The sequence below is a fragment of the Schistocerca piceifrons genome, chromosome 10 (genome assembly GCF_021461385.2).
Source record: "Schistocerca piceifrons isolate TAMUIC-IGC-003096 chromosome 10, iqSchPice1.1, whole genome shotgun sequence".
NCBI lineage: Eukaryota > Metazoa > Arthropoda > Insecta > Orthoptera > Acrididae > Schistocerca > Schistocerca piceifrons.
In genome coordinates this window covers 100,991,329-101,016,400 of record NC_060147.1, presented here as the reverse complement: position 1 = coordinate 101,016,400, position 25,072 = coordinate 100,991,329, and the positions used below count along the sequence as shown (strand labels likewise).

Sequence of the window (25,072 nt, the reverse complement as noted above, 5' to 3'; positions counted from 1 at the left end):
AAAAAAAAAACTATCAGCTGACAACTTTCGAAGTCCGTGAGTTCCGCGGAGCACCGCATACTGCTCTCTCACGATGTCTAATGACTATTGAGGTCGCTGGTAAGGAGTACCTGTCAGTAGGTGGCAGCACAATGCACCTAATATGAAAAAAGTATGATTTAGGGGTGTCCGGATACGTTTGATCACATAGTGTACTTCGTCATTTAAAACCTATCAGATACGAGATTTAACTAAGTGACGGAATCCGATGTGGCTTCTACCAATTCTCAGAACTTGATACGACATCGACAGTCGATAGACATCCCAGCGGTCGAAACTGGGCATGTACACGTCATATTTACGTCACGGAAGAGTGTCACCGAGGCGAATCTAGCTTCTCCCAACGCGAGCTGTAACGTGGTATTGATTACGTGGCTTACGAGGAAATAAAATTAATCCACGATAGAAGTATATCACGGATCACTTGCTAGAACTGTTGTTCAGCATTACTCATGGATGTAGTCCCCTCACCAGGTTGCTCTAATAAGAGATGGAGAAGATCCAACGAAATGCGTCACATTTCGCAACGAATAATGTCTCTGCGCACTATGGGACTTAACTTCTGTGGTCATCAGTCCCCTAGAACGTAGAATTACTTAAACCTAACTAACCTAAGGACATCACACACATCCATGCCCGAGGCAGGATTTGAACCTGCGACCGTAGCGGTCGCGCGGTTCCAGACTGTAGCGCGTAGAACCGCACGCCCATTCCGACCGGCGCTAAGGTCGCAGGTTCGAATCCTGCCTCGGGCGTGGATGTGTTGGGTGTCCTTGGGTTAGATAGGTTTAAGTAGTTCTGTTCTAGGGGACTGACGACCTCAGAAGTTAAGTCCCATAGTGCTCAGAGCCATTTGAATCACCCCGGCCGGCATTTCGTGACGAGATCGCATACTAAACATGTATGGAAATTTATCAATATTCTTCTCTCACAACAGTCGCGGATGCATCACGGAAGGGGAGAAGCTGTAAAGGTATCCTGTAGAGGTAACGTGTCTAGCGGAGTGTTGATGTAGGTATAGACGTAGGCTTCCGAGGCCACTGTCACATGTTCAGCAGTCAGAGCTCCAGCGTGCGCCCTATTGTTCCCTTGCCTGTTGTGAGCACCCTTACATAATTTGTCCCTGACTGACCAGAGGCGGAAGCTCCCAGCCCTGAGGGTGCTGTTCCGCCTTGCAGCCCAAACACACCCGTAACGGTCTTCTCCCGCGCCGTCATAACAAGTAATACTCGCGCCTCTGGTCGCTGGCCACAAAAACACGTGCACTGCTTCGTGTTAGAGGCGTACATTAAGACTTTGCGAAACAAATGACATGTTTTCCTACACAGTAATAAGGATATGGCGCCTTGTTTGAGACACTTACAGATGGGAAAATCCAAGGGCGTGTACAGAGCAGGACAGAAGAAGACAGCTGTTCCGTCCTCCCTTTTCCCGCCCCAGTAGGAAAACGCCCTTCGCAAAACCGAAGTCGGATCATAATCCGCTAAACACAAGGACGTTCTGTTCAGTATCTGTTTGAAGGAAGTGAGAACATGTAAGTGGATACTGATTAGTAACATGTCTACCCAGAGACGTTGTCGTGATATGTCAGAACTACCAGGTGTAGAAGTATGAAACCGAAATTTCATTATAGACGATAGCCGTCAGTGTAGGACTCGTGAAACCGCGTCTGCAGCGCCATCTCTTCCAGTAACGGCTGACGATCAACACACAGTAACCCATGTTCCATACATCGGTATCTGTTTCAAATCCGTAAACATGTGTTTCGGGCCTACGAACTACTATTTGCGGACACCATTGATTTTCTGTTACCATTTGAAGAAAACTGCTGCAGAATCGCATCAAATGGTTGTCGAAGCTTTCGGCGAACATGCAGTTGGGAAAACACAGCGTTTCGAGTGGTTCAAAAAAATTCAGAGGTGGCGATTTTGACGTGAGAAACGACGAGCGCGGGAAACCACCGAAAAAGTTCGAAGACAGCGACTTGCAGGCGTTATTGGATGCAGATGATACTCAAACTCAACAGGAACTCGAGGAACAATTGAATGTGACGCAGAAAGCCGTTGCTCTTCAGTTGAAAGCTATGGGAAAGGTGCAGAATGTGGGAAAATGGGTTCCGCATCAACTGAATTAAAGATAGCGAGCAAGAGCACTTGCGAAATGCTGCTCGCCAGATACAAAAGAAAGTCGTTTCTCCATCAAATAGTGACAGGTGATGAAGAATGGATATATTTTGAGAATCCTAAGCGTCGTAAATCATGGCTGAATCCAGGCAAACCAGCGACATCCCGTGCAAGACCAAATCGCTTTGGAAAGAAGGCAACGCTCTGTGTTTGGTGGGGTCATGAGGGTGTCATCTATTAGGAGCTGCTAAAACTGGTGAAAACGTAAACACTGCTCGCTACCAACAGCAAACGATCGGTTTAAATCCAGCATTACGTGAAAAACGACCGGAATATGGAAAAAGACAACACTGTCATATTGCTCCATGATAACGCCCCATCACACACAGCAAAACGGGTCAGGGAAACGGTCGAGGCGTTCGGTTGGGAAATACTAGGGCATGAGGCTTAGTTTCCAGGCTTGGCACCGTCCGATTATCATCTGTTTGCATCACTGGGACACGCTCTCGCTGAACAACGCTTCAAGTCGTATGAAAATGTACAAAAATGGCTCGGTGTCTGGTTCGCTTCAAAAGCAGAACTCTTTATTATTATTATTATTATTATTATTATTATTATTATTGGCGTGGCATTCATAGCCTGCCGGAGAGGTGGGAGAAATGTATGAATAGCAATGGAGATTATTTTCAATAAAATATTGTTTATCAGTTTCAATCAACAGAGTATAATTATTGCAACCAAATTCCGGTTTCATACATCTACACCTGGTATATTGCCAATAAATATTTTTTGTAGACGGTGTGGTCAGCTATAATAAAGGTTGGAATCTGCATCATGCAGGTAAGTAACTGTACTTACTTTTATTGTGACAATTGATTTCGGTAAAGATCTACCAGCCGGCCGTTGCGGCTGAGCGGTTCTAGGGGCTTCAGTCTGGAACCGCGCGACCGCTACGGTCGCAGGTTCGAATCCTGCCTCGGGCATGGATGTGTGTGATGTCCTTAGGTTAAGTTATAGGGGACTGATGACCTCACAAGTTGAGTCCCATAGTGCTCAGAGCCATTTGAACCATTTTGAAAACGGTCTGTTGCAGCCATTTGCCATTCTTTCAGATATCAGGGTGTGAAGGGTGCCGCGACACGTTTCTGTTACATTTAAACTGACTCACTTTCAATTGCTCTGTTTCCGAGTTAATTAACACTGAAGTTAGCTAATTAAGATGTGCGCGCGCAAATTCAAGTGGCCCGCCAGAGGCTGTGTCACCAAATGTGTTCTCAGTGTGGTTTTCTAAAACCAGACAAGAGAGCGATACAAAAATTAGACGTGGGATGGTAGTAAGGATCGATCCGAACCAAAGACTGAACAGTCTCGTGTGCTATCATCTACGCTGTGAGTACAACTGACACGAAGTGTATCTGGCGGGCGGCTCGAATTAGCGCGGCAACAGCCTGATTGGCTAATTTCAGTGCTAGTTAACTCTGAAACGGTGCAGCGTATTGAATTTTACAGTTAATTCTCAGCATAACCTACCCTGCAACACCCTTGCAAGCTTTTCAAACTCTTTCTGACTGTCCTGTATAAATAGACTCTAACCTTGCTTGATGAAATAAATGCATAAATCAATAGATAATTACCAAGCGATTTGGGTGGGGACAGTCGTTGAACTGGGCTTGCATGTAAGAAGAGAAAGCGCTTATTACTCGTAGAACACAGACAACCCGCTTATGTCTCTCGCAACTGCAAATGTTACCAGTGACACTGATTAGTTCAAATGGCTCTGAGCACTATGGGACTTAACATCTAAGGTCATCAGTCCCCTAGAACTTAGAACTACTTAAACCTAACTAACCTAAGGACAGCACACACATCCATGCCCGAGGCAGGATTCGAACCTGCGACCGTAGCAGTCGCGCGGTTCCAGACTGAAGCGCCTAGAACCGAGTGACACTGAATATGATCGTACTTTTATTAATAAGCGTTGATATGAACATGCTGCTCATATACTAGAGTATACACGTCGAAATTTCTTCATTTCCGTGGCATATGCTACAGAAATCATCAAAGCACGCAATAAGCATTTCTGGCGTGCTGATATCTCAATGAAATTTGCGTTGGTGAATTAAACAATGTATTGATAAGACAACAGACGGATTTGATTATTGGCTTTCCATTCATCTCACTGTTTCACTATTGCCAAGAATGGCTTCTATGAAGTACTGAGACATGCCTTTACTGGGACTCTTGGCATCGACTGGATCTTCGTTGACTGAGTGTGACACTAAACTTACCTTTCAGTTCACACAATACAGGGTGCTGAAGAGCTTACTTATATTCTTGCAGTTTTAAAAATTTTGCCTGTTACCATTTGGACTCTTGCAATTTATAGAAAATAGGATTGTGCACTGGGAAAAGATATCGACCATTGCCTTCTTTAAGGAACCATACTGGCATTTGTCACATGTCGCTTCAGGAGACCACAGAAAATAAGAAAGTGCTTTTGAATCGTACTGTTCCTGAAAGCGAGTCCACTATCGTAACTACTGCACTGGCCTTCGAATAACAGGGATGGCTGTTGAACCTTAAAAAAAATTAACCGTACTTTCCCCAGGAGTTACCAGTTGTTAGACCATTATAAAGCCATAATTGTTATGGCAGTCGAAAGCAAGTAAACAAGGCTAACACCTGTGTTAGCCATGTTTATCTGCTTTAAACTGACATAACAAATATGACTTAATAATAGTCTAACAGATTTTAACATTGTACTTGATAATGGCATAAAAGCCGAAATATGGATGTACAACAGTTAAACATAATAACACAGAGCCAAAGAGCGGTTTACTACCTTGAAAAGCAATAAAATTCTTTCGATTTAGTTTCTAATATATTATGAAAATTAACAAAGTCAAAGTAAGACACGCGTACTCTAATAATTATTTAAACATTTACAGAAAACAGCAAAGCAATTATCACATTGTACAAAAAGTCATGTATACTACAAAATAATAATGACGATTAAAAATTTCAGTGTACTGCAAAGTTCAAGGTTAATTTATTTCCAGAAATGGGATGAGGATGCTTTTGTTTTACAAGATTTCTCATCGGCATCTCTAAGAAAAAAACGACAGCCACCACTCATTATTGAAGGGCTCCAGCATGATGACAATGATGTTCATGGTAAGAATGTCTTCGTGGAAGCATTCGCCCTGTTCACCGCGAATAACTCGCCTGTTTTGCCAGAAAAAATGAAGGTACGGAATTCAAAAGTGTGTTTTTAATTACATTCTTCGCCCCATTTTTTGTAGTTGTCCAACCGTTCAGTCACTGCAAAATCATAATCCTCTTTTCTCTTTTTGTCCAAAAAGCTATGACCAATGGCTCTGAAAGATTTTTAGGTAAGTTACTGGACATTCGTGAGTTTAGCGTCATAGAACTCATTAGATCAGCAATTTTCTGATTTGTTGACCGATTAAGACTGCCTGCTTTGATCTTAACTACAATGATCTTGGGGAAACCTCTTTTCAAACGATAAAAAGAAATTCAAATGTGTGTGAAATCTTATGGCACTTAACTGCTAAGGTCATCAGTCCCTAAGCTTACACACTACTTAACCTAAATTATCCTAAGGACAAACACACACACCCACGCCCGAGGGAGAACTCGAACCTCCACCGGGACCGGTCGCACAGTCCATGACTGCAGCGGCTAAGACCGCTCGGCTAATCCCGCGCGGCTTAAATGATCGAAAGCCTGACTCTACTTATGAAGAGCCTTTGCAAAACTGTTGATCAGAGTGTGCAATATGATTTCATTTGGCACAACTAATAGTTTGGTCGTAACATTTTTCGTTTCTGCAAGAGCTGTATGTGTCATAGGCCATTCTTTGAAACTGTAGTTGTTTTTGGGTCCTCGGCCGTCCTGCAAACAAAATAACAAAATCAACTGAATATGTAGAAAAATTATGCACAATTTTAAACGTCACTAAAACCATACATGATACGACATTTCGAAGGGTACATTTTGATACTGTAAAAATTAATGCACCTGCAAATACGACGTCGAATTTGACCCGATAAGAGGATATAAAATGTAGATTGGCAATGGCAATGAAAGCGTTTCTTAAGAAGAGAAATTTGTTAACATCGAGTATAGATTTAAATGTCAGGAAGTCGTTTCTGAAAGTACTTGTATGGAGTGTAGCCATGTATGGAAGTGAAACGTGGACGATAAATAGTTTAGACAAAAAGAGAATAGAAGCTTTCGAAATGTGATGCTACAGAATAATGCTGAAGGTTAGATGGGTAGATCAAATAACTAATGAGCAGGTATTGAATAGAATTGGAGAGAAGAGAAATTTGTGGCACAACTTGACTAGGAGAAGGGATCGGTTGGTAGGACATGTTCTAAGGCATCAAGGGATCACCAATTTAGTACTGGAGGGCAGCGTGGAGGGTAAAAATCGTAGAGAGAGACCAAGAGATGAATACACTAAACAGATTCAGAAGGATGTAGGTTGCAGTAGGTACTGGGAGATGAAGAAGCTTGCACAGGATAGAGTAGCATGGAGAGGTGCATCAAACCAGTCTGTGGACTGAAGACCACAACAACAACGGAATATGCAACCTAGGGGAATAATAGATGTTCTTATAACGGTTTCGACGTCGTCCGCCAACAGATAGTGTAGTGACGTAGCTACAAGAGTGTCATCTGTGTCTACCTGTTAATAGGGAATGCTCACAACCAGAAGACCCACCGTAGTGCAAATATGTGAAGCGAGCAGGCAACCATGCCCACGGAGATGCACTCGTGCTTCCTACTACCAACTGAGCGAGTTTGAAAGGAGTCAAATTATGGCCTTCCGAGTGGCGGGATGATCCTTTCGGAGAACTGCCACACAACTTCACAAGTTGGACGTGCTGCGTCAGTTGTGCAACGATGCTTGTATCAGTGATCACGTGAACATTCTCACCCAAGTAGACGAGGTTCTGGACGTCCATGCAGCAAAGACGCCTGCCGGGATCGTCGTACTGTATGGGCAGCGGTGGCTGATCGTACAGCTACCACGGCACGGGTAATAGAGTTTGTCAGCCCAGAGATCTCAGTACTAACTGTTGCGAACCGGTTATTAGCAGTAAGATTACGGGCACGGATACCTTCAGCCCGTCTTCGACTCACGCCACAACATCGACGTGCATTACTCGCCTGGTGCCGTCAGAGGATCACTTGGAAGATGGAATGGCGCGCCGTGGTCTTCAGCGATGAAAGCAGATTCTACCTGCATGCGTGCGCTTACGACATAGACCTCGTGAGCGCTGTCTCGTAGAGTGCATTCGTGTGAGATACCGGCCTTATGGTCTCGGGTGCGATAAGCTACAGCTCTCGTTGACCTTCGGTGCTTCTGGAGGGGACGCTAACCTGCTCTCCGTACGTGCAGAATCTTGTAAGGCACATTGTTCTGCCGTGAAGTGTTCTTCCAAGAGCATAATGCTCGCTCACACACTGCCCGTGAAACTTATCGTGCTATGCAAGCCGTGCAGAAACTTCCCTAGCCAGCACCATCTCCGGACTCGTCTCCAGTCGAGCACGTGTTGGATATGATGGGACGAGAGGTGCCTCTTGTGACACGTCAACCAACAGCTCTTGCAGAATTACATGAACTGGCCGAAGAGGCGTGGCATAACGTATCTCAGGACAGTATTCGTCATCTGTACGATCGCATTGCTGCCCATGAAGGGTTGGGTTGGGTTGTTTCGGGAAGGAGACCTGACAGCGAGGTCATCGGTCTCATCGGATTAGGCAAGGAAGGGGAAGGAAGTCGGCCGTGCCCTTTCAAAGGAACCATCCTGGCATTTGCCTGGAGTGAATTAGGGAAATCACGGAAAACCTAAATCAGGATGGCCGGACGCGGGATTGAACCGTCGTCCTCCCGAATGTGAGTCCTGTGTCTAACCACTGCGCCACCTGGCTCGGTGCCCATGAAGGCTACACCACGTACTAATATGGGTGTTTCAGCATGGGTCGATACCTGGTATCTCAGAACGAGCTTGTGCTATTGATCTGTAAATGTAATCATTTCATGTACTTCATATAGATTGTTGCATCAATAAATCCTTCTTGAACTGGAAACCTCTAAAAGGGTATATGCGAACTGATACATGACGCACCATACACAAAATGGTTGTTGACCAATATAATCAGGACTTAATGCCTGTCGGTCTTGTACAAACGTCGGTCTGTGGAGGCTGCGGCTATTCCGGCCACTAGTTCCCGCCCCTCCAACCACCGGCCGGTCTTCCCCGGCGGCCGTATCGAATGGCGGGAGAAAGGCGCGCCATCTCAGGAACAGCAGTGAGCGAAAAAAAGCGAGAGGATGGCACGGCGAGCGGTGAGGAGGGGCCTTACTTAACGGCCGCTTGTGTAATGGCCGGCCTGCTGGATGGGTGTAACGGGATGCTGGGACCGGCGTGACGGTGGGCCGCGCGCACTCGTTAGCCCGGGAGCATATGCGGGCCGGGACGTTGCCTCAGACCGTGGAGTTCCCTCCCTTTGACGCAAGACCGCCCACTGCCAGACGAGCTCGTTTGTCTGCATCTACATCTGTGCTCCGCAAGCCACATTACGGAGAGTGACGGAGGTTACTCTGTGTAACGCTGCCACTTTCCCCACGTTCCTGTTTCAGTCGCGAATTGTCCGAGAGAAGAACGATTGTTCAGTGGTTTCACTGACGTTAGCCGCATTTGGGTGTTGAAATGAATCAGTGGTAACAGGTGAAAATTTGGGCTCGATCAGGACTCTCGAACCCTGATTTCTAACTGCTTAAGGGGCTCCGGAAACGCTCAAAATCATGAAGGTTCAATTTTTACTTTTTTGCGTTTTCTGAATCTGCAGACTATTACCTTTTAATAGATATATAATTTATTCAATTCCGAAGACTACAACTATTTTTAATTTTTTTTTGAAATGTGTTGTACATGGGCGTGACCCACTGTGGCGCTGTTAAACTGCTGTCAAATGGTGTTATTATTAACGTCCGTGTTCATCAGGTACATTTTAGTGATGTGAGATAAAGTATGTGTTGTGGCTAACCTGTGATGGTTCAATATATATCGCTGGTGTGATTGTCAATTGTTTCATGTTTATTTACTCTGTCGCTATCTCGAAAATATTCGTAATTAATTCTGTTTCTTGAGTCTCTGTTTTGTTGAAGTATAATAATGAGTAAAAGTAAAGTTATTAGAAATCCTCTGAAGGCTTTTATGAAAAGGAGAAATGTTGGAAAGCCAAAGGTATGTGTTATTACTGTAAATAATAAAGACGATAACCAAGTAAGTGAACCTAACCTCTCAAGTACACCTGCCCATAGCAGTCAAAGTGGGAAAGAAAATACTTCACAGAAGAAGCTTGGTTCAATGAGTGAAAAGTATGAATCTTTTATGGGCGAATCGGATGTGAATGAAATATTTGATATGTCGGTTCTCAAAGGAATTTTTTCAAACTGTGTAAGATGTATTCATTGTAGTGAAGTTGGTCTGAAACTCTTCATAATAAAGCACGTAGGACTTGCTAGTGAAATAAAAATGAAATGTGATAAGTGTTCATACATGACCACCATTTGGAACAGTGTTGCAGTAACTGCAACTGAAGGAAATCGTATCAAAATCTACGAACACAACAACGAGCGATGCTTGCTTTAGACAAGGAACGCCTTCGGGCTGCAGACAGGGCTGTAAAGAGTCTAGAAATACAAGCAAGAGTAAACAGGAGGAGGAACAAGAGGACGCAGGAGGAGGAGTTTGCAGAGGATGAAGATAAAACATCCTATGGACCTGGAATGCACTAAAAAGTTAATCCGATCTTTGTCGCTCGATTCCCAAAACTTTTATTTTCTCATACTAATTACATGTTTTCTAAGGATCTTCCAAACATATTTGTTTCAGACTTTCAGTAAATGTTACACAGTACGTTCTGTATAATTTAACACAGCCTTATTTCCAAAAAACTGTTTATTTTTGAATATATAAATAAAAAATTGCAAAAAAATGTTGTGAATTTTCATTACAATTGAAAAAAAAAATCATCTTTAATAACTGAACTAAAATTTTGTAAAATCCCTGTGTTAAGTTGTAGCCCATATTCCAATAAATAATCTGTAAAAAGTTCAACTTCCTACCTCAAATACTTTGTGAGGAAATATGTAATTTATAAGCGTTATTTTAACATTGCAAGTATAGGGCGTTCCGGAGCCCCTTAACGCGAGCGGTAGCGTTAACCGCTTCCCATCCGATCCAAATTCCCAGCCTGTAACATACTACTGATATAGCTAGCATCAGCCACCCATTAACTCCTTACTCGCAGTTCCTGATAGACGTAAGGGATCGGGCATGGGGTGCAGTGCAGTGAAAGATAGGATCTTTGGTCGTATATACTGGGTGATCAAAAAGTCAGTATAAATTTGAAAACTGAATAAATCACGGAATATCGTGATGACTGGGTGTTGTGTGATGTCCTTAGGTTAGTTAGATTTAAGTAGTTCTAAGTTCTAGGGGACTGATGACCATAGATGTTAAGTCCCATGGTGCTCAGAACCAAATCACGGAATAACGTAGATAGAGAGGTACAAATTGACACACATGCTTGGAATTAGCACCAAAAAAATACAAAAGTTCAAAAAATGTCCGACAGATGGCGCTTCATCTGATCAGAATAGCAATAATTAGCATAAAAAAGTAAGACAAAGCAAAGATGATGTTCTTTGCATGAAATGAAATGCTCAATATGTCCTCCATCATTCCTCAACAATAGCTGTAGTCGAGGAATAATGTTGTGAACAGTACTGTAAAGCATGTCCGGAGTTATAGTGAGGCATTGGCGTCGGATATTGTCTTTCAGCATCCCTAAAGATGTCGGTCGATGACGATACACTTGCGACTTCAGGTAACCCCAAAGCCAATAATGGCACGGACTGAGGTCTGGGGACCTGGAAGGCCAAGCATGACGAAAGTGGCAGCTGTGCACACGATCGTCACAAAACGACGCGCGCAAGAGATATATCACGCGTCTAGTAATATAGGGTGCAGCGCCATCCTGCATAAACATCGTACGTTCCAGCAGGTGTTTATCAGCCAGGCTGGGGATGACGCGATTCTGTAACATATCGGCGTACCTCTCACCCGTCACGGTAGCAGTTACAAAACCAGAATCAGGCATTTCCTCGAAGAAAAAAGGCCCGATAACGGTAGATGTGGTAAATCCAACCCATACCGTGACTTTCTCGTCGTGCAATGGAGTTTCCACGACAGTTCTAGGATTTTCGGTAGCCCAAATTCTCCATTTGTGGGCGTTAACAGACCCTCGGAGCGTGAAATGAGCTTCGTCGGTCCACGACACGTTACTCAACCAATCGTCATCTTCCGCCATCCTTTGAAACGCCCACACCGCAAATGCCCTCCACTTCACTAAATCGCCAGGTAACAGTTCATGATGCCGATGGATTTTGTACGGATAGCATCGGAGGTTACGCCTAAGTGCCAACCAAACAGTGGTGTATGGAATGCCGGTGCGACGTGCGACTGCACGAGCGCTGACTTCCCCGTGCATAGACGAACCCGCTACAGTCTCCATTTCGTCCTGAACTGTGTCAGCAGCAGTACGCCTTGTACTTGGCCGGCCACTACGGGATCTATCGTCTAAACAACCCGTGGCTTCGAACTTCGAAATCCTTCTCGCCACAGCTGCATTTGTCAACGGACCTTTATGGCGATAGGATCATAACGCTGAACTAGCATATTCTTCACTCTGATAAAACAGCTTCACTAAAAGCGCCTTTTCAGGTAACATTATGCGACTGCTGGCGCATCTGATTCTCTCTCATTACAGCTCCTTTTATACACGATTGTCACGCGCAGTCACTGACGTTTTGCTGTCCAGCGCCGTCTGTCGGACATTTTTTGAACTTTTTTTTTATTTTGGCTCTAATAAAACCCCATGTCATCCCAAGCATGTGTGTCAATTTTTACCTCTCTATCTACATTATTCAGTGGTTTATTAAATTTTCAAATTTATACTGACTTTTTGATCGTGCGTGCCTTCAGACATGTACGAAAGAACAGACACTATAAACAGGGTGTAACGGGTGTTTGTGTACATATTTCTATTGATGATTGTGGACGATGTACTGAATAACATTACATCAGTATTTACGTCATTTGCAGACTAGAAATTATATCTGTTATTTGTCGTATGTTGTTGAAACAAATTTCGGGCTTGCAGCCAGTCGTCGTGTATAATTCATTGCACCATATCTCTGCTGGGCACCTGCCAGTCATCTCCTGGTGAGCCATCGAAGACTGACGAAGACTTGCGCCTTTCCGCCATATATATAGCGCGCTGCGAATATTCCGCACTTAGGCGGACCGCAGTCCCCGGCGGCAGGTGGAACGGCTGAACTCAGCTGTGCTCTGCGTTACCGCTTGCCGCGGCCATTGCCGCTCTCTATCGTCGTTCATTAGAACAAATCGTGGAGATGATTCGGTTCCACGCACTGTCCAAATGGTAGCCGCTATCATCAGATTTTACATCAGGCCTATTTCCACGGATTCTTCAATAATGGTGTCCCAAAAGGACGTTGCTGTGGTCAGAATCATAGTTCTATCATACTCCATTGAATGACCAGTGGACATGCAGTGTTCGGCAATAGCGAACTGCTTGGCTACGTTGATATTCAGTGCAGCGTTCTTCCACATTACATGTCGCTTGTCCTATGTAAGCCGTACCACACTGACAAGGTATTTTAAAATTGACGCATGTCGTATGTTTTTTGGTTGGGTAGTACCTGCTGCAAGTACATGTGGCAAGAGCAAGCCGTTATTTTCCCCTTGGCAGCCGGTCAGTTGGTGAAGTGTGGGCACATGGACGCAAAATCGCTAGTCTATAATGACAGGGTAGTCCACTTAGAAATGCAGTTACGACTGTGCGGAAAACACAGGTAGTAAATCTTACGTCTTTGCGAGAAGACTGTTTGACGCAGAGAAAAAATAGCCAATATACTGACGTGTGTACATATTAGGAAACTATACACACACATCATTGTGTTGGCTATTTTTTTTCTGCATTGAACAGTCTTCCTGCAAACACTTAACATTTACTACCTATGCTTTCCGAACAGTCGTAACTGCATCTCTAAGCAGACTACCCATGTCATTATAGATTAACGATTTTACCTCCATGTGTCCACACTGATCAGTTGCCAAGGGGAAAATAATCATTAATGGCTTGTTCTTGCCACATGTACTTGCAACAGGTACTACCCAACCAGAAAACATACGCTGGAAACTCACCAGCTTTACCTTCACGATCTTTCACAAAATACAGGAAGGCGTGCTGAAATGTGACGCCTACGAACTTTTTAATTCTTTCCTCAACATCGGTTGCTCTGTTACATGTCATGCATATTACTCGGTCGATTTCCCACTTCGCGATGCAAGTTGCAGCCCCATGCCGCTAGAGGGCTCAGAATTGCAGCGTGTAATGTGACAGCGTGTAACGGGGAGCTATGTCGGTACGTGAGACACAGCGCGCAGTAATCGAGCTTCTAACCACTCACACATGCAGTAGTGTCTCCTTCAGTAAGACAATGCCAGACTACATACGAGAGCTGCGATATCTGCAAGAATGCGACGCCTTGGGTTCAGTGCCATCGATCATTCTCTCAGAACAGTCCTGGTTTGCCGCGAACAGAATTTCATCTGTTTCAAACATTTTAAGAACACCTTCGAGGATATCGCTTTGATAGTGGTGAAGCGGTGCAACCATAGGTGAGGTTCTTGCTCCGTCAGCAAATTCAAACATTCTACAGTGATGGTATCAACAAAGTGGCCCATCGTCGGAAGAAGTTTGCCCGTCGCCAGGGTGTCTATGTTGACAAAATGTGTGTGAATTCCTAAGGGACCAAACTACAGAGGTCATCGGTCCCTAGACTTACACACTACTTAAACTAACTTATGCTATGAAGAACACACCCACCCATGCGCGAGGGAGGACTCGAACCTCCGGCGGGAGGAGCCGTGCAGTCCGTCACATGGCGCCTCGAACCTCGCGGGCACTCCGCGCAGCTCTTTTGACAAATACAGGGGATAGGCAAAATAATGTGAACAGTGGTAGTAATGGGATGGTTGTGTTTGACGGTAAGGCACGAGTCGCGCTGGACTGTGCGTGTTCAGTACGGACTAGGCATCAGTGCAGGTTGTTTACGAGTAGTGCACACTTCGTATTTGCATTCGGAGGCCGTGGTCGACGTGCAATGAAAGACCTAACAGAGTTTCAAAGAGGTCAGATTGTGGGGGCCCCATTAGTTGGAGCATCAGTAACCAAACAGCCAACTTATTGAATGCTTCAAGAGCAACTGTTTCAACAGTCGTGACAGCCTACACACAACATGGAAAGACAACATCGTGTAAACGTAATAGTTGGCGAAAATCAAATTTATATGACAGAGATCGTCGTAAGCTAACACGAATTGTGTCAAAACAGCACAAAACAACGGCGCCTAAAGTGACTGCAGAGCTCAATAGCAATCTTCGAGACCCCGTTATCTATCGACATTGTCCGCTGAGAACTTCATAAAACGAATATTCATTGACGAGCAGCTATACCGAAACCATTAGTGATTCCAACCAACGCAAAGAAGCGTAAAACATGGTTCAAATGGCTCTGAGTACTATGGGACTTCTGAGATCATCAGCCCCCTAGAACTTAGAACTACTTAGACCTAACTAACCTAAGGACATCACACACAAACATGCCAGAGGCAGGATTCGAATCTGCGACCGTAGCGGTCGCGCGGTTCCAGACTGTAGCGCCTAGAACCGCTAGGCCACTCCGGCCGGCGTATAACATGGTGTCAGGAGCATAAATCCCGGACGGCTGATTAGTTGAAACACTCATATAATCCGACGAGTCAACGGTTTGATTATTTCGAACATCGGGCCGGGTTGTAACGTCCCCTTCGAAAAAACCGTGTAAATGACAGTGCTGGAAAACCTCTACGTTATTCGATTTTCAAACATCTGAGCGAAACTGAACGTACTCAGACATTTCTCTCTTGACTTATTCTGACCAACACTAAACTGACACAATATTTTTAGCGCAACGCAGTCTGACTTTCAACAATGCCTACAAAAGAATGGCCCTGACCAACAATAACCTATACCTTTCATGAATCACTTACCTCACAAAAATCTTCGTTACTCTAACTACTGCAATACAGCGAGCGCAAATACTGCCAGCTAAATAAAGATTCTAACTACTGAAGGCACTAACTACTAACAGGCATAGTTAGCAAATGAAAGATTTTGATAGAGAACAAACAAGGTATTTACCTTAATAGTGTTCAAAAGTCATATATATCTCCAGTATTACAAATTTACTCTTTCTGATGGACACACGTCCAGATCGTCCGTTCTCAAAATTCTGCCATCTCTCTCCCCACATCCACCACTGCTGGCGGCTCACATCCAACTGGCCACCACTACAATAGCAAATATTCCAGCAATTCAAACCAGCCACAGACTGCACACAGCACAGTCAGTGATTTTCATACAGAACGCTATGTGGCGTTACCAACATAAAAACTTAAACAGCCTACTTACAGGGTTTACGTCTGGAGAACGCCAAAAGAAGCCTACAATCCTGATTGCTTGATTCCAACGGTTAAGCATAGAGGTGGAAGTGTGATGGTGTGGGCAGCCGTACCACGGTATTCTGCTGGTCCCTTCATTACTCTCAGTGGCCGTGATACAGCCAAAATTATATGACTATTTTGGGTGATGATGTTCCCCAACAATGATGCCACATTTCAGGACGATAATGCACCCATTCACACAGCCAGGACAGTACACTCCTGGTATGAGGAGCATGCAACTAAACTGCAGCGTCTTCCCTGGCCAGCACAGTATCCCGACTTGAACGTTATCGAACCCTTGTAGCGGTATTGGAACGCAGGCTCCGGAGCAGATTTCCGCTTTCCTTGTCACTGTAGGAGGCATAACATACCACCGGAAACTGTACAGTCATTATATACCAGTATTTCACGAAGAATCGCAGTTGTATTATGGACAAACCCCTCATTAACAATCCATTCCCAAGTAACTGCAGGTGTTCACATTATTTTGCATAGCCCCTGTATATATGTAGACATGAAGAATAAAGATGTGGAATGCTAGTAACGTTTGTTTTATTTGACATTCTTGAACCACCTACACTTATAAAATTCGAAGGCATTACTTTTCAGCACACAATCGTATGTAGAACAATATATTGGTTGGTTTTCATAGGAAACTGCGCTCTTGGCGTATTAACAGTAAATTACAACGTGCTGCAGAACGCACCTCGTGCTGCAGCTGCCAATGGAGGCAGCTAAGCATCTCCTTTGCAATTTCGCGGTTCCTAAATGAGCCTGTAAAGAAACGCGCTGCTAATCTTTGGATCTTCTCTATTTCCTCTATCAATCCTGTGTGGTGCGGATCCCAGGCTGACCAGAAATATTCAGTTATAGATCAAACCAGGATTCTGTAATCTACCTCCTTTAAGGGTGGAATAAATTTCCAGAGGATTCCTCCAGTGTTTGTCCGACTGACATGCACCTGTGATCAGTTTTGTGTGGTCGTTCCGCTTTAAAACGCGCCATACGCATACTCCTTGGTATTTTATGTATCTGACTGTTACTAGTGATTTTTCTGCAGTCGGGTAATAATACAGTACTGGATTCTTGTGCCTATTATGCGCAGTACGTTACAGTTGTTTATTCCGTGCACCTGCACCCTCTGCAGGCGTCCCTGCATTTCGCTACAATTTCCAACGTTGCGGCGTCTGTGTACAAAAGAGTCATGGAGCCTCCAGCGCTATCGACTGTCTCCTTTATATAAATGTTCTCCAAACTAACTGTCCTATAACAACCTCTTGAGGTACGCCCAAAATTACTTTTACGCCTAAAGATGCCTCCTCCTTAAGAATGATATGCTGTGTTCTGTTCGCTAGAAACGCCTTCAGTACGGTCATATAGCGTGTCTTATATTTCGTATGTTCCTATTTTGGTCACTAGGCGGCAGTGCCGATCCATGTGAAACGCCTTCTGGAAGTCAAGGAACACAGAGTCAACCTGGGCGCCGGTTTATACCGGTTTCTGGGTCTCACGGACGGATAAGGCGGGCTCAGTTTCACACGGTTGTTGTTTTCGGAAACAGACGATGAAAAACAGCTTTCAGAATCACCTGAGTCGTCAGCACGAAACATTCATCCCAAAGAGTGGAAGTGAATGGACAAAATTCAAGAGTGTTTTACAAAATAGGAATGTGCCGAGCAAAGTTGTTAGGAGAGAAAGACCCGCTGTGGTTCGACAGTCCTATTAGAAAGCTGCTTCGAAAGCAAAGAGAGCTTCACTATGAGCTTAAATGCGTAAATATAAATAAGTCATGTATATTCCCAAAAACTATAGAGTGTGTAACTTCACTACTGGCCATTACTTCACTACTGGCCATTAAAATTGCTACACCACGAAGATGACGTGCTACAGACGCGAAATTTAACCGACAGGTATGCAAATGATTAGCTTTTCAGAGCATTCACAAAAGGTTGGCGCCGGTGGTGACACCTACAACGTGCTTACATGAGGAAAGTTTCCAACCGATTTCTCATACACAAACAGCAGTTGACCGTTGTTGCCTGGTGAAAAGTTGTTGTGATGCGTCGTGTAAGGAGGAGAAATGCGTACCATCATGTTTCCGACTTTGATAAAGGTTGGATTGTAGCTATCGCGAATGCGGTTTATCGTATCGCGACATTGCTGCTCGCGTTGGTCGAGATCCAATGACTGTTAGCAGAATATGGAATCGGTGGGTTCAGGAGGGTAATACGGAACGCCGTGCTGGATCCCAATGGCGTCGTATCACTAGCAGACGAGATGACAGGCATCTTATCCGCATGGCTGTAGCGGATCGTGCAGCCACGTCTCGATTCCTGAGTCAACAGATGGGGACGTTTGCAAGACAACAACCATCTGCACGAACAGTTCGTCGTTTGCAGAAGCGTGGACTATCAGCTCGGAGACCATGGCTGCGGTTGCCCTTGACGCTGCATCACAGACAGGAGCGCCTGCGATGGTGTACTCAACGACGAACCTGGGTGCACGAATGGCAAAACGAATTCAGGTTCTGTTTACAGCATCATGATGGTCGCGTCCGTGTTTGTCGACATCGCGTTGAACGCACATTGGAAGCGTGTGTTCGTCATCGCCATACTGGCGTATCACCCGGCGTGATGGTATTGGGTGCCATTGGTTACACGTCTCGGTCACCTCTTGTTCGCATTGACGGCACTTTGAACAGTGGACGCTACATTTGAGATGTGTTACGACCCGTGGCTCTACCCTTCATTCGATCCCTGCGAAACCCTACATTTCAGCAGGACAATGCACGACCGCATGTCCTGTACGGGCCTTTCTGGATACAGAAAATGTTCGACTGCTGCCCTGGCCAGCACATTCTCCAGATCTCTCACCAATTGAAAACGTCTGGTCAATGGTGGCCGAGCAACTGGCTCGTCACAATACGCCAGTCACTACTCTCGATGAACTGTGGTATCGTGTTGAAGCTGCATGGGCAGCTGTACCTGCACGCCATCCAAGCTCTGTTTGACTCAATGCCCAGGCGTACCAAGGCCGTTATTACTGCCAGAGGTGGTTGTTCTGGTTCCTGATTTCTCAGGATCTATGCACCCAAATTGCGTGAAAATGTAATCACGTCAGTTCTAGTACAATATATTTGTCCAACGAATACCCGTTTATCATCTGTATTTTTTCTTGGTGTAGCAGTTTTAATGGCGAGTCGTGTAGTAAGCTCCCTATTATTCAGAAAATAAATAGTTCTCTTATTAGCTCCATGGTTGGGAGGCCACCTTAGCTACATAGCAGGTTTTGAACAGCGAGTCAATATGCAGCATTAGTGTAGTCAATTTTTTTTAATTTGATTTCAAGCTAGCGCTCCTTTAGCCTTTTCTTTTTTTATGGCACCGAAAACGACTACGGATCATATAATCGCTCTGCCTCGGATCGGGAAAAATACCGGTTCAGTGTAGGCACTAACGACGGGCGACGTCGGACGGCATGATACACATTATCGGTCTACATAGAATCGTGAGAAATACCGGTCTAACTTGGGTGTTGCCTCTAGAAGTCCCCGCCACGCGCCGATTCGGAGCGCCACCTGTGGTTGCTAAGGCCGGTATTACACTATCAAATTTCTTTGTCAAAGATTTGATCAAAGATGTGATCAAATATTCCGTCAAATATATTTGTCAAAGATCTTTGACGTAGCGCTAGAAGGGGTATTACACTGTCATCATATTTTTCGTCAAGGTTCAACATGGCTGACAACAACAACTTGTTACTAACTGCAGCAGTTGCATGTACCACAATTGCACTGTGTGCACATGTGGAAGAGAAGCGGGGGAAAGAAAAAGGAAACATACCTGGGTTAAGCCGTGGGTTTTACGACGACACGATAAAAGCATTCAACAAAACTTGTTACGTGAGCTTATAGTGCAGGACGTCAAGTCGTACATCAATTTCTTAAGAATGGATTAGCTTACATTTCTGTATGTGCTCAATGAAGTGTATCCTCATATCACAAAGCACAACATTCACTTAAGAACTGCTACATCTGCAGAAGACAGACTCACTGTAACACTCCGATTCCTCGCTACAGGAGAGGGTTAGGTTAGGTTAGGTTAGGTTAGGTTAGGTCAGGTCTCCAATCTTCGTAATCTATTTTTGTATTCAGCGAGCCTCACGTTGTAAAGCGCCTCATCAGCCTCATACATCTCTATTAATTTTGTAGTTGTCGGCACACACCAATTGTATTTACCGGCAATGTTCATAAAAACACCACAGACGACAGAATGCAGCGATGCTAGCGCTCCATGTGGTAACGTGTCACATTGCAATGAACAGAAGACAAGCGACTTCTTTGATCAAATCTACAGCGAGGCCCTAGATTTGATCAAATATTGGACGACATTTGACAAAGTTCCCTATTACACCATCAAATATCTTTGACAAAGATATTTGACAAAGAAATTTGATAGTGTAATACTGGCCTAATGGATGTGCGCGGACGACGAAGCGACTTGTCGCCATCATGGCGCCTCTGTGTGCGCTGCTCCGATTGTTAACACGGGGGTAACTAGAAAGAGCGACGCGTCCCCGCCACATGTCCGCGCTGCTTCTGTGTGCATCGGGCCCTAGACAGTCCGGTTACGGCAAAATCTCGCGACAGGCGTGCAATGTTTGTTTTACGGCCCCCGGTCCCGCCAGCTTTCTCCGTGACTTAACAGTCGCTGGTCCTGGGACCGTTGTCGCTGTCTTCCGCGAAGAAACGGCCGGCGAAAAGCACGTCACCCTCTGCTGGTGTAACTCTCTCATCTCATTTCCATTTTCGTCACGGTAGCGTTTTTTGGCGTTAATGCGAATGGCGGGTAGTAGTTAGGAGCAGGGCCGTACCGAGAGAATGGCGAGACGGCTACCGGCCAAGGGCGCGGGCACAGAGGGGATGTGAAAAGTGGCCGAAAAAGGAAAACCAGGAATGGAGGACCGTCTAATTAACCGCGAGAGGTCCACGAGTCTCTCTCGTATTCCCATATTCTGCCTACGAAAGGAAGCATTTCGCTCGGCCTGAACGCTCGGCTGTGAACGCACGCCGCTGCCGCAGTGAGCTGCTACGTACACAGCTCTCCCTGATTCAACAATGTAGTTCTTGCTGCTGCTTCGCTACAGTATTGTAGGATCTCAAATGAGCTGGTACTGCAACAAAATGCTTGTTCCCTTCGCTCAAAGCTAGGAAATTCAAAGTAATACGAAAATAAAACACAGTTTCTGGAAAGATATGTAGCTTAAACTCTTGGTTATAGCACGTTTTCTTCTATTTCTTACTAGCCTGATACAGCTTCGCCTGTATACCTGTATGGCACACACATTGCACATACCTGCTCTTGCCCCGTAACTTAGTCCATATCCTCCGTCTCTCCTCCTCCTCCTCCTCTCTCTGTATATCTCCTCATCCTCCTCCACCCCCCTGTCTCTCTGTCCATCTCATAGTCCCCCTCTGTCCATTTCCTCCTACTCTCTATTTCTGTCCACTTTCTCCCCTTTCTTCCTTTTACATGTCCACTAATCATATCCTCTGCCTCATACACCACCCTTCCTCGCCCTTTCCTGTGTCCATCCCTTCCTACCCCTTTCTCGGTCCATTACCTCCTCCCCTTATTCTCTGTCCAACTTTCTTTCCCATATCACTGCCCATCTCCTCCTACACCTTTCTCTGTTCAACCATGCCCTTCCACACTTATGGCCCCAGGGATGCATTCGATACTATCTGCACAATGACTGTCATGCAGGGTAGCTTAGACGTCAGGAATTACCTATACTTCTCACCCCACCAACCCCCCGTACGGGAGATAGTGGCTCTTTCCTCACCCCCTCAGCACTTCTTCGCAGACAATAATTAGTATACGTGCCAAATTTGGTTGAAACCGATCCAGTGGTGTAGGGCAGTGATTCTCAAACTCTTTTCGTCTGCCCCCCCCCCTTTCATGAGGAAAAATAGTATCTGGCCTCCAGCCTGTTTTGCTAATAAAATAACAAAAAGCACTCCGTCTTCAGGCCACGAGTGGCCTACTGGTACCATCCGACCGCCGTGTCATCCTCAGGGAGGATGCGGATAGGAGGGGCGTGGGGTCAGCACACCGCTCTCCCTGTCGTTATGATGGTATTCTTGACCGAAGCCGCTACTATTCGGTCGAGTAGCTCCTCAATTGGCATAACGAGGCCGAATGCAGCCCGAAAAATGGCAACAACGCATGGCGGCCTGCATGGTCACCCATCCATGTACCAACCACGCCCGACAGCGCTTAACTTCGGTGATCTCACGGGAACCGGTGTATCTACTGCGGCAAGGCCGTTGCCTTGTTAATAAAATAGTCATTATTTATCTTTATTGCATTTTCATTCATTCGGAAATAATGAAATGAACTATATTTAAAAATTCAGCAGACAAATATTACAACTGCAATTTAAATTATTGAGTTCACTATAATCGATGAGCTTGATTTTGAGAACAAAGTTTCTCTAGACATGCTATAATTGCGGAAACAGTCACACGAAGATCTTGCTTACATTTAGCTTTAAATGGTAGTACGACTTCATAGCTGCCAAAACTGAAGCCAGTCTCTCACATGTATGTTGTTGCAAAAGGAGCCATGATCTTCATTGCATTTTGACTCAGAGTTGGGAATTCCTTGCTAATATGTATCTCAAAGTCCAACCAAGACACTTCATTAATAAAATATCACAAGTAAGATCAATAAGCGGTGGTTGCTCTTTTATATTTAAACATGATTGTCCAGGAGCATTTTTGATTGGGTTTTCAATCCATCTAAATTTCTCTCCATTCGGTTTTGCTACAGCTCTATTTTAAAAAACGCCTTCACTTTTTTATTCCAGGTGTTGGCAATATTTCAGTTTTCAAAAATGTCAGTGAGCTAAGCCATTTTCAGTAGAAAATCTCCGTTGCTGAAGCACTATGCCAATGTGTGACTTTTCCCCTTTAAGAAACATGTACCTCATACCTCAGTTCATTCTTTTTAGTACTATACCTCTTGAAAGCCACTATGCATTACTAGACAAGAGCAGTTGAGTGTGATCCTCACTTTTAAAAGTCTTGAATTCATAGATTTTGCCTTAATAATATTAACTGTTTCTATAACCGTTAGCAGCACAGCACTTCATGAAGGGGTGGGCTGAGTTCTTTAGTGGCCAGAGCCTCTCTGTGTATCATGCAGTGAGTCCACATTGCATCAGGAGATACCGCTTTAAATTTCGCCGGCAATACACCACGAATTTCAGACGCTGACCGAGCTCCATGTGAACATACTTCAGTCACCTACTCCATGGTATCTCGCTTTGATTTGAAAAAAAATATTGAACTGTAGTATTTGCTCTAGAAAGGCAATTCTTGGTTGGTTGGTTGTTTGGGGAAGCAGACCAGACAGCGAGGTCATCGGTCTCATCGGATTAGGGAAGGATAGGGAAGGAAGTCGGCCGTGCCCTTTCAGAGGAACCATCCCGGCATTTGCCTGGAGTGATTTAGGGAAATCACGGAAAACCTAAATCAGGATGGCCGGACGCGGGATTGAACCGTCGTCCTCCCGAATGCGAGTCCAGTGTCTAACCACTGCGCCACCTCTCCCGGTAAAGGCAATTCTTCTTGAATGTTAAATTCATCAACGAAACGAATAGAAGCAATCAAATGAGCATCTTTATGAATATCATTCGCTTCGTTCGCTTTAAGTGCAAAACTGTTGCAACGCAGTCGTCAGAAATGTGTAAAATTCGTCTACGCACTGTGTCAGTAGAGGGAAGAACACTTCTCAACTATTGAGCTGATGAGGACGCAAATATTTTTAATATTGTATCAATCACTGCTGGTAAAACCAGAGTTTGTGCAACTGTGTGTGGTTTCTTGCATTTAGAAATCCTATGGAAAATGTGGTGAGAGACTAAAAATACGTTAAAAGTCACATTCGTCGTATTACCAAAGTTCTTCTGAGGAGACAGTAAAACATCTAGTTTCCTGACAAAATGTTCTTTTCGTTTTCCATTAACTCGGGGTGTTTAGTTTCAAGATGTCTCTTTAACTTATTGGCCTTCACGCTATGAGGAGCTAAAATGGTTAAACAAATTCAACACGGCGGACGTTCTTCACAATTGATTGTAATTTTTGTGGAGCCTAGCAATAAATTGTTTTCATCAGACCTCGTTTTCGCCTGTGGGATATATCCTTCCCCTCTGCCGATTGATGGACCACAGGTGTCATCATGTCTGTCACTAACCAGGAACCGCTTCGTACTGCCGTCAGGTCTTCCTCGCCTAGTCTGAAAGACTGTAAAGGAGGCGTCGAGATACAGGAGACAAACCTTGCACCGCGCGCGATAGTCAGTCACAACGGGTGATACCGCCTGCGGCCGATGTCTCCCAGCTCGGCCGACCGTTTCAAATAATGCTATAAGTATGACCACGGTTTCACTATCGCCGATCGCAATTCAATCTAGATAAATGGCATCTTCTTTGCTCGAAAGAAAAGATAAACGTAATTGTTTGCTGACAGGTCTTTTTTTTAACATAGCGTGCCCCCCATCCCTCGCTCCCACCACCGCCACCCTCTACCCTCAACCTCCTCCGGGGGTCGCGCCCCACAGATCGAGAACCACTAGTTTAGGGGATGTGGAAAATACACATATAAATACACTCATTGTTATATATGTGTAAGGAGCGATCAAAAAGTTTACGTTCGAGGGCGTTGCTGCAGCGTACATGCAAGATAGCGCGACTCAAGTGCGGGTATATAAGCTCAGACATATAGGAAATTTAGGTGATTGGAGCTCATCAACACATAAACTCATAATAAATATCCGACGTGCCCTCCTCTTGCTTCTAAATACCCATGTACTTGTCGAGTCATGGACTGTTGCGCCCTTTCAAACACTCCATGACGTTTTCGGAATGGTTTTGCAGGCTTTCATGGCACGCTGATAAATTTCTGCATCTGGGTGTGCTGTATTGACCAATTGTTCAAGATGCGTCCACAGATACTAATTCGAGGGACTGTGGTCAGGGAAAGGTGCAGGCCAAGAAACTGGTCCTCCTCTACCTATCCATCTATCATGGTAGATACCAACCAGTGCATGTTGAACGCTGAGTCTGAAATGTGCTGGAGCTCCATCATACATAAACTAAATCGTCTTCTTATTTGAAGGGATCTTGGAGGGCGCTCCGAGTAAAATCCTTGTAGGTATCACCTGTAAGACGT

The 25,072-nt window shown here is 44.8% G+C and overlaps 1 protein-coding gene and 1 pseudogene across 1 annotated transcript in view; one reads left to right on the top strand and one right to left on the bottom strand.

Annotated features, from left to right (window-relative positions):
- The window catches only part of LOC124718836 (all trans-polyprenyl-diphosphate synthase PDSS1), a 738,036-nt gene that overhangs the window by 136,216 nt on the left and 576,748 nt on the right, over positions 1-25,072 (top strand). The gene's annotated exons all lie outside the window — the stretch shown is intronic.
- On the bottom strand, positions 22,053-22,170 carry LOC124719279 (annotated as a pseudogene).